The following is a 10,443-nucleotide window of genomic DNA, read 5'->3' as shown; positions in this document are numbered from 1 at the left end:
AACTGACATATAACTTACCTAGACGTGCATGCCAGTAGGTACTTCTCTTTTCCCCAAAACCAGTCATACACGACAGTGCTTTAGGTCAAAGAATGCACCATCACTGTAAAGGTTAAGCAAGGACCCTAAGTTCTTGCTTCAGCCCCATTAACACCTTGGCAGGATTGGATGGTTGGGTGTTTCCAGTTTGTTAGGAGGATGGACATCCGGGGAATCTGATCACAGGCTTACACACCCAACGTACATTGTTCTATTTCACCCATGTCACCCATGCACGCTCTCTGCTATGGGGGAAAGCACTGGTTGCCTTGGCCATTGTTATCTGAGTCTTTGCAGCTGCAGTCTCAGCCACAGCTGTGGACCCTCTTGAGTGTACCGCCTCTGCCTGGCTCCTCCCTGAGCCCCGCCCCAAACCATCCAGACCCCGCCCACACTCACCAGGCACCTATGTTGGCGCCTCAGCAGAAATGGGCGGGGCAAGAGCTGCCTTGAGAGGAGTGAAGGCAGAGACCCTACTCCTCCCTGACCCCGCTAGCTCCTCCCCTTCCGGATCACGCCCAGAAGGGCCGGAAGTGTCTGTGTCTTATTCTGAACTGCAGCTTACAGCGAGGGTCCCATTGTCCAAGCTCTGCTGCGGTGCCAGAGAAGCGCCCACAGCCTGAGCACCCTGTTGCCCGCGCTCCCAGGTGGGAGGCTCTGGGCTCTGGGACATGTGTGTGGGCGGAGGCTATTTTAGTTCAGCTGACTAGGGTGCAAGCGCCCTTTCTCTCCCGCAGGAACCCTGCCAGCGCTTCTCTTGGTGAGAGGTGGGCGGGTGTCCTTGAGGCAGGTCCTATTTCCCCGCTTTCGGATTGATTGGGGTTCATGGTGGGAGTCCCTTTTGGAGAAAGGGGATCCCGGCTGGGGTTTGGGCTGGGGTTTCGGGGTTCCCTGATTCTCTCTTTGTGGGTCTCCTAACCCCCCTCCCTTGTTTCCTTCCACACAGCGATGCCTCCTCCTGAGACTCCTTGTGCCTCCTCAGCTCAAAGGTGAGCCCCGGGGTCTTGTTCTGCTGACCTCCCTCTGGACCCGACCAGAGTCTGTTCTAGGCGCAAGATCTCTTGCTGGTCCGTGACAGAAACGTCTTCCCTGGTTTTAAAATATTGGTCGCGGCCCTTTTTTCTTACTCCTTGTTTGAATTTTTATCTATATATTACTATGGTTTTAAAAATCATTCCCATTTCATTTCCTTTCTATTCTTTATTGTTTTGTTGGGTTCAGTTTGTGAAGCACAGAAGGGGTGGATGTATGGAGATGAAATAACATGTGAGGGTTTGTAAGGATGTCTGGGTGGGGTCGGGTGGGTGGGTGGCGGAGTTGGGGAGGGTGAGGGGACTTGGGGAGTAAGAATGAAGGATGGAGGGGACTGAGCACTAGAACTGAAGGTGACTAACAAGTCTTTTTAAAGGTGATTTAATCATAGTGGGAAAATAGACAATATGAAATCGATTGTGGTAATGATTGTGCAATGCTTAAGATGGATGAACTATGGAATTGTGGGATTATGTGAGATATATGGATTAAGTGCCCCAAAAAGTGTTTAAAAAAAAGAAAGAAGCTCTCCATCACAAAAGTAATCTAACTAAACATGCACAGAAGAATCAAAACCCAAACTGAAACAAAGAAACCAAAAACAAGGTAATGCTAAATGGAAGTGACCGTGAAATGGGCCCTTGGGCTTTGAACATTGTGAGGCTAAAGGAAAATTCACTTGGGGCTGGTGTGGTGGACGTTGGCCCTGGTGCCCTCGGCCACGGCTGCTTGGCCAGCTGTGCAGGCGGCAGCAGGCGCATGGTCGCCAGGATGTCCCAGGCTTTGATAGTTGAGCAGTTTGGAATGAAAATATAATGTCTACAAGAATTCTCAGGAAGAGTCATTTCTATCTCTGAAGAGTGCTTAGACAGGGCCATCAGGTTGGAGGATGCTGAGAGCACACACTGTTCTCAGAGGTGGAGTGTGATCATCCCCTCTTCCTTTCTGCACAGAGGAAAATGCATCTCCCCTTTCCTTGGACACTTTTCCCTAAGTCAGTGAGGATGAGGGGAGGAAGCTGAATCTGTGCTCGCCTCACTCCCTTTTTCATCCAGCCTTCTCATGGAAGAACTGTGCCAGGAAACCGCAGAATATTTTACATTACCGACTTCTGCCTTTAGGGTCGGCATCCTGGCCCTTCTGGCTTCTCATACAATGAGATGCCCCAGGTCCTGCTGTAAATGAGGCTGACTATACATGAGTCAGGTTTCATAGGAGAATGTAACGATATTGTGTTAGGATGGCATGGAGTAGATGTGAGAGCTGAATTCTTTGCAAGACTTTGTCTGTTGCATTTAAATCTCATATCTGGCTCTGACCCAGGAAGACACACAGGTGCCACTGCCTCCAATTGATAGGTGTTAAGAAGGGATCTATTCTATGATGACTGGGTGCTCGAGGCTGGTATTGGGTTCTGCTACATGTGAAGTGAGACATGGTAATGTGATAAATTGCCACCTAGATTTTGTCATGAGGGCCAATAAGATCCTCAGATTCATTCCAGGGAGATGGCAACCAGGCTTTCAATTCTTAGTAGGAAAGGGTGAATGCATCTCTATAAAAACCTTAATAGGATACTTAAATGTATGTGTGTATATGTATGTGTGTGCGTGTGTGTGAATTTTCAGTATTTCCTTTCTTTCTACAGATATTCTATCTGAGTTTGTTGTTGTTCTTTTTCTTGATACCATGGGTTTGTTGGTTTATTCTGCATTTGGACACTCTATTTTGTTTTGCAGATGTTTCTCAAATACTTGTAACATTAGTGATAGAGTCATGTAGAATAATGAGTTTTAAAAAATAGAGTCGAATTTTTTTTTATAATTTCATGATTTTGTAACTTGTAGAAAGATCTGAAATAAAGGTTTCCTTTATTATTGAGGAACATGCTTGTTTGCAACCTTATAATGTTACATTAAAAAGTACCCCTAGTGTAATTCCAGTTTAGACATGTATGATTTCATTCTACAATATGAAAAAGAAAAGCAAGTCTTTAAGCATGCTATTAGAACCAGTAGATAGGTAAGATAAATTCTTGGTAGAAAACACACAAACACACTCACAACTTCAGTCCTTCCAACTCACGTGGCCACTTTTCCAAGGCCAAGGAAGCAGGCAGTGGGAAAGGGAGGAGGTGAGGTATAGTGGAGGCCAGTAACACAGCTTATTGAGGCAAGTCCCAGTGGAGCCTCACGGTGTAGGGATGCAAAATGACTGGCTGGAGGTGCGGCATCTGGAGTGGTGGCAAGTAGAGTGGTGTTGGCTCACAGGCAGCAGACACTGCACATTGTGACCACATGGTGGCATGGTACCGCATGGCACAGTGATGCGGTCCACCAAATTTGGCCAGGTTGAGCAGAGTACTGCACAGCCCACAGCTTGCACAGCACGTGTTGAGGAAGGGCATCTAGATCAGGCAGTGTGCTGACCAAACATCTTGCCATCCTTGCCTTTGAGAAGCACTCTGCATGTATTTTTACTAAGGCAGATAGGTTTGTCCTTTTAGCTGTCCATGGTATATTCAATCTTCTTTTCAAACACCAACATTCAAATGCTTCAATTCTTCTTCGGTTTCCTATCCAATGTGCAACTTTCGTATGCATATGAGGCAAGTGAAATGATCGTGGCTTGGTCCTCACAGTAACCTTAGTCCTCACAGGAATGTCCTTGCTTCCAGTACTCACAGATATCTTGTGCAACAGACTCATCTCATGGAACTCGTCTTTTGATCTCTTGAGTGCTATTTCCATGATCACTGATAGGAATAAAGTGTGGATGAAATTTCTTTGTTTTCACTTTTTGTATTATTTGCTCAAAAGGTTTTTTCATCAAATGATTTTTTCAACAGTCAAAAAAAAGTTCTTTAGAGTTGCCCTAGAATTTGAACTTTTAGTCTTCATATATTTAATCAAACATATTCCTATTCTTAAATACTCTATTTTTTATATCAAGTTGAAGAATTTTTCAGACACTTAGATGGCATTCATGTCAAAGTCCATTTTATGAGAAATAGTCATCGTTCTCTAAGTATATGTCAACATAAAAACAAAATAATTTTTAGCTTCATCATAACACTAGCAAATTAGAAAGTCATACTGTTTAGCCTGCAAAGACTGCAATATTGTTAATCCACACCACCCTGTGCAGTGAGTAAACATACAATCTGTTGAGAGTGGGAAGCCAGTGGGACTGCGTGACCACCCCACACCCTCAGCCTCATGGACTTACATATTTTCAACTATTGACATGAAATAAGCTTACCACTTTGCTATCCCTTATTTTTTGGATTATATTCATGTTCTAGTTTTGTGGCAGGTTTTCACCTTCCACAGGCACCAACTTTTAGGGGTTTTACTATATTTGTTTCCTTTCTTCGAAATTGAGAGACAATAGTACAGTCCCACAGCAGAGGATTTGAACCACTGACCTTGAGGTTAAAAGCCCAATACTTAGCTTTCAACATCACCACGCCCGTTTATTTTTCCGTTCCATGGGCCAATCTCACAGGTTATTATAATGTTACTCTCATGCAAACTGAAGGTTTATTTATATAACAAACATCATATTTTCTATTTTGAAGTAATTAGGTTGAATCTAAATAAAAAACCCTGCAGATCACATAACAGAATTTCGTAAGAACAAAACTTTATGCAAATATTTTTTACAGGAGTAGTTCAAGCCTGTCTGAGAAGGTCATTCTCAGTCACCATCAACTCGATGACGGTGAGAGTTTCTTTCTTACAGTTTAGGAGAAGCTTATACACTTTCTATGATTGTAGATAGTGATCCCCCAGAAGTTCTTTGAGAGCAGTGGGAACAAAATCAGATGAAGCGAAAGCAGAAAGCTGCATCTGTGCTCAGCCCTGCACCTGCTCCTGCTCCTTTTCCTGCTCCTGGGCCTGTGCTGTTAGTCCTGAGCGCCCCCTGCTGGTCTCAGCGCCCCAGGCTGTCGTGCAGGATAGTGTATGTGAGGGCCACCCTGGCTTCCCTGTCTGTGCCCACCTGCACTGTAACACACAGGTGTGTCCTCAGTGCCCTCAGAGGTCACAGGTAGGTAGCGCTGATTTTTGGAAGGATCAAGGTCACTACCATAGTGACCAATAGTAGGAGCTCTCCATCGCCACGGCCTCTCCGTGGGTGCTGCCTGATCCAATCCCAAATACCCTCTCTCTGACACCGACCCCATGGTATGACCAGCACCTTCAGGAGAAGGAGGGGGAGGAAGGAGATAGACATTTCTGAACTAAGGTCGCCCTGGCTCAGCAGGCTCCAGAGTCTCCTCCTGGTAAGGCCACTTTTAACCAGGAAACTACACCAAGCATTTTCCTATGAGTGTAACTGACTGGTATCAGGTCTGGGATCCATGAGCAGTTTGCTAAAGCCACAGCGCCACCGCTCCACCAGGAGATTTCTACAAAGCGCTTTCCTGAATCAAGTTGAATGCAGGCAGGTGAGTCAAGTACAAAAGCGAGCAAATGAACATACAGAGTGATCATGGCTACTATGATTACACTAGATCTTAGCCAAAAGGCTGAGAAGCGATAATCGGCTACTTTTACGGAAAAAGTTCTGAAAATATTGGGGGAAAATTTTGTGAGAAAAAGGTCAGGAAATTTGAGTTGAGGATTAACTCCCCACCACAACCACCACCTTATTACAACAATGCACCTGCTCATTCTTCAAGGGCAGCAAGGGCTGAACTCTGAGAATTTCATGAAGAAAACTTACTTCATCTGCTCTTTAGTCCTGAAGTTATTCAAAAGTCACAGAGTGACCACTATAGAGAACCCCGATCCAGTAAGAGGCATCAGTGCCCCCACATCGGGAGATGTTTCCCTGTCATGTCAGTGGCCTGTGTTCTTGTTCTCACTCCCGAGGAGACATCAGACACTGTGTCCTCTGATGCTGAGCTGAGAGATGCCTCTGAGACTCCTGCTCTGCAGCTGCATCAGGCTGAGGGTTTCTGTTCCTCTCAGGAAGGAGTTTCTCTCACTGTGTCTCTTGCATAGTAATACATGGCCATGCCTGAGTCCTGCAGGCTGCTCAACTGCAGGGACATGGTGCTGATAGGGTTGTCTGTGGAGATGGTGACTTTTCCTTGGAAGGATGTGTTGTACTTGGTTTCAGAGTCACTAGGATAAATCATTCCTATCCATGTCAAGCCCTTTCCAGGTGTCTGCCTAAACCAGCTGATCCAGCTTCCAGGAAAGCTGTACCCAGATGTCTTACAGAAGATCCTCAAAGACTCCCCAGGACTCTTCACCTCTGCACCAGCTGCACCTGAGCACACACACCTGTGGAGATAGGATTCAGAGATCAGAGATTTTACACACACACACACACACACACACACACACACACACACACACACACTCCATCTCAAACCCCGTGGCAATCCTGACCTAGCAGAAGAGCAGTGAGGTGATCTACGGGAAAGACCCCATCTTGCAAGGAGAATGGAAAGGAATCACACTGTGATCCCCAGCTGGGTGATGAGGGAGCTTCCCCTGTGGACGTAGCCTGTGGGTCTTCCACTTTGCTTATTCCTGCCCTGCCCTCCATGTCAGACTCCTCCAGCCTCACAACCCTGGAAACCCAAGGCAGGGGGAGGTGCAGGTCTTGGGACTGCTGGGAGGGACAGAACCTGATCCTAATAACATCACACAACACACACACACACACACATGCACATTGGTATTGGCACCTTGACCCCGGACAGTATTGAACTGTGGCTCTACACTCAGTGCATCTCTCAGGCCACACTTGGGGGAGAGTGTTTGAGACCCAGTGTGACCAATGAGCCCTCACAAACGGTCCCTCCTTACTGTCTGTGGGGAATTATGGCCAGGAGAGAAAGTACCTCTGTCTCCTTAGAGAAAGCTGAAGACTCTGATGTCCCTGATGGTCCCTTCTCAGTAGACCTCTCAGGTGTGTCCCAGCGCCCAGGTCTGCCCTGTGCTTCCTGCTGCCTGAGGAGAGGAAACACATCTCTGGGAATGTCAGCTTTACTCAGAGTGTCAGATAAATCTGTGCAGATTAAAGCCAAAGATGAGTGTGTCACTCTGAATACTCATGGGCAACCTGGCCCTTGTCACCGTCTCTCTGACAGTGGAGCTTTGTTCAGAAGAGAAGTTAAAAGTCCCAACATGGGGAATATTTCAGTTTGATCAGTTTTTTTCTGGTCTCTATTAACTTTAATCACATTTTCAACATGCAGCCAAGAATGAAGCTTTGACTGTAAGTCATACCATTACAGGGGCAAGCACTGTCAATTTTCTGCAGGGACAACTCTGAGATGACATGAGAATGTTGGATATTTACTTTCTTGCCTTTATTTCCTGTAGAACCATAAAAAATATTAAAAATAGTGATCCATACATTGAATTCACTTGTCACAAATGATTGAAGTTACTGCCTTTAATTTTAGTTATTGCAAAAAAAAACCCAGACAGTTCTTTAATTAGACTGCTGCTAATAGGTTTTTAAAGATAACAGTGGTGACAGGATTGGTACATTTTGCCACAATGCGTCTGCTTATGAGAACAAACATTAACACTACAAAGGATTGACATGTAACACGGGTTATTTGCCGTGTGGGCAAACACTCTGGGTTATTCACAGCCAACATCCTCATGTGGCTCCAGAGGGACTGTTGGCAGATCTTGCTGAGTTCTCCTTAAACATTTGAAACCCAGACATGATTTACCATAAAGCTAACCCATAGTGAAGCAGACACAAACATGAGGTAAATACTATGGGCAAAATTACGGTGCTTGGTAGGCTAAAGGTCAAAATATATTTCTGATAAGCTTTTCCTTCTGAGAATATTTAAGAAGTGAAAATATTAAGTACTAGAAGGTCGCAAAACTAAGCAAGTGTGTGTTCTTGTCATTCAGTGAGACCAATGGCAGGAAGCTCCCTTACAACACGTGTAATACTTTCCTGGTCACTTCGAAGACCAACAGCGCTACCTATTGCCATAGTTGAGACAATGCTGTCTTTCCCATTCTCCTTAAATATTAACTGCTCCAATGACAGTTGTTTTTGTTTATATTACCCATAGAATAACCCTTTATACTTTTTCTTACACCCTGGGAGCTTTGGCAGACCTCTTTTAAGCCACAATAATAAACTTCTATCAATTCTGTTTTATTTTACTAAGACATCTATGCTTAAAATTCTCTGACCTAATCAATGGAATCCAATTCTGATTAACAGAGTTAATTTATCCTGTTTTTCCTCCTCTTACTGCCTGTTTAGGTAATCACATGTAGGTGCTTAAAACTAAAAGATATATCCTTCTTCTTCTATAGGAAATTGTTGAAGTTACTGCCAGAGGATGGGCCCCTCAGGTTCGAGGGCACTCAAAATGTGACTGAAGAGAGGTTGATTTCTTGGAGGGGAGTCGTCCATGAGGACGTGATTTGGGTAAAGCCTCTGGGAGTGGAGACGTCAGGTTCTTCATTTGCTGATGGGGCATGCCTTAAGGTAAAGAGAAACAGCTGCAAATGTCTTCTCAGTACCAGAACTTGCAATTTGCATACTATGAATTTAGGAAATTGAAAGTAGTCAAAAATAAAATAGAATGCATGAATTTCAGTAGCCTCAGCATTAGTGAGCTTAAATGGACTGGTTGGTATTGGCCAATTTGAATCAGAAAATCATCGGATTTACTATGCTGAGAACAGCACAGTCAAGAGAATGGCATGGCACTCATTGGCAGAAAGGCTCTTGCTACACCCATCATGAAATACAGTACTGTCTGTGATAAGATTATATCTGCCTTCAAGGAAATCCAATCAATACAACTATTATCAAACACTACTTGAACAATGCATTTGCTACCAACTTTAACATAGAAATAAGTAAGTTATAACACTAATAAATAAAAATTAATTTTATTTGCTCTTTTACCACCACTTTCTGCTGTTGAGATTGAAATTCCATTATTATACATCATACAGCCAATAGGTCTGATCCTACATATTTCTTATGCATTAATATTGTATTCCTATTTTAAATAAACCATTTTATTTATATCCAGAAATTAATATATGCAAAGCCATTGGATTTACCCATGTTGTTATTGGAATTGGCCACACACACATCCTTTTTTCATGGACATTTAGAGTATTTGTTTAGTGCTCATGGAGAGAAAAAATCCCCTTTTCATCTTTCATGAAACATCTGCCCTATGTCCACTACATTTTAAAATATAATCCTCTAATTACAAGCTATGTACTTTACTGTACCTTTTAATCTTCAAGGATGAATTTACTAGCCACTTACTGCTAGTACATTGTCAAAGCACTGAAACATCAAAATGTGACAGAGAAAGCGCTTAGGTTTGATACATTGTTTGGATTTTTTAATACAAAAAATAATTATCTGACATGTAATTACTACCCTAATTCACTAAAGAAAATTAACAAGTGAAAAAGTCACAGCAGTCTCCAATTCTTGCTGCCTCAAACCATTTTACAGTTGCTTGATACACCTTTCCTGGCTCTTTGCAGTGATCTGTGTACACAGGAAAGAAACCTTTTCACGGTGCTGATGGGCTCCTAGCTCATCTGAGGAGGAGTAGCTTATGAATGGTTTTAAGGAGGAAAAGCCTAATTTACTAAAGGGATGAATTCAAGATAAAGACATTATGAAGTTTTATAAAGACTGTATTCACAGGGGAAATTCTTTCTGGGGTTAAGAGGAAACCACAGGTCCTCAGAAGATTCTGGTCCTTCCTTCTTCTGCTCCTAGAGCTGGCTCATACAGCAACCACAACCAAACCATCTTAGTTTCCTGAGGCCTTCTGCAGGGGAAGTTTATGTCTATGCCTCCTGTAACATGTGTCTCTCACACAGTAGTATACAGCCATGTCGTCTGCTCTTAGACTGTTCATCTGCAGATACACCATGCTCTTGCCATTATCTCTGGAGATAGAGAATCGCCCCCTCACAGTTTCTGTATAGATTTTAGTATTTCCATCAGGACTAACAGCAGCCACCCACTGTGGCCCCTTCCCTGGGAGCTGGCAAAACCAATTCATCCAGAAGCTGCTAAAAGTGAATCCAGAGGCAGCACAAGAGAGACTCAGAGAACCCCCAAGTGGTCTCAGATCTCCACCAGACACCACCAGCTTCACCTCACACTGGACACCTGCAAACGCAGAAAATACATGTGTTTAAAAGCCTATACCAATCTCTCTCTTCCTCTCAGACTCCCAAATCTATGTTCATATTTTTCAAAATCATTGCCTTGTAATATTGCAAGAAGAAAAACCCATCCCAGCTCAGGTGCCACAGTGAGAGTCTGGTGCTGGCTTCTGAATGGAGTAATCTCAGACACTGGGCTGAGCTTTCCTTAAAATCACAG

This window comes from Tenrec ecaudatus, chromosome 3 (assembly GCF_050624435.1).
Source record: "Tenrec ecaudatus isolate mTenEca1 chromosome 3, mTenEca1.hap1, whole genome shotgun sequence".
Classification (NCBI taxonomy): domain Eukaryota; kingdom Metazoa; phylum Chordata; class Mammalia; order Afrosoricida; family Tenrecidae; genus Tenrec; species Tenrec ecaudatus.
Note: the sequence above shows the minus strand (reverse complement) of the source record.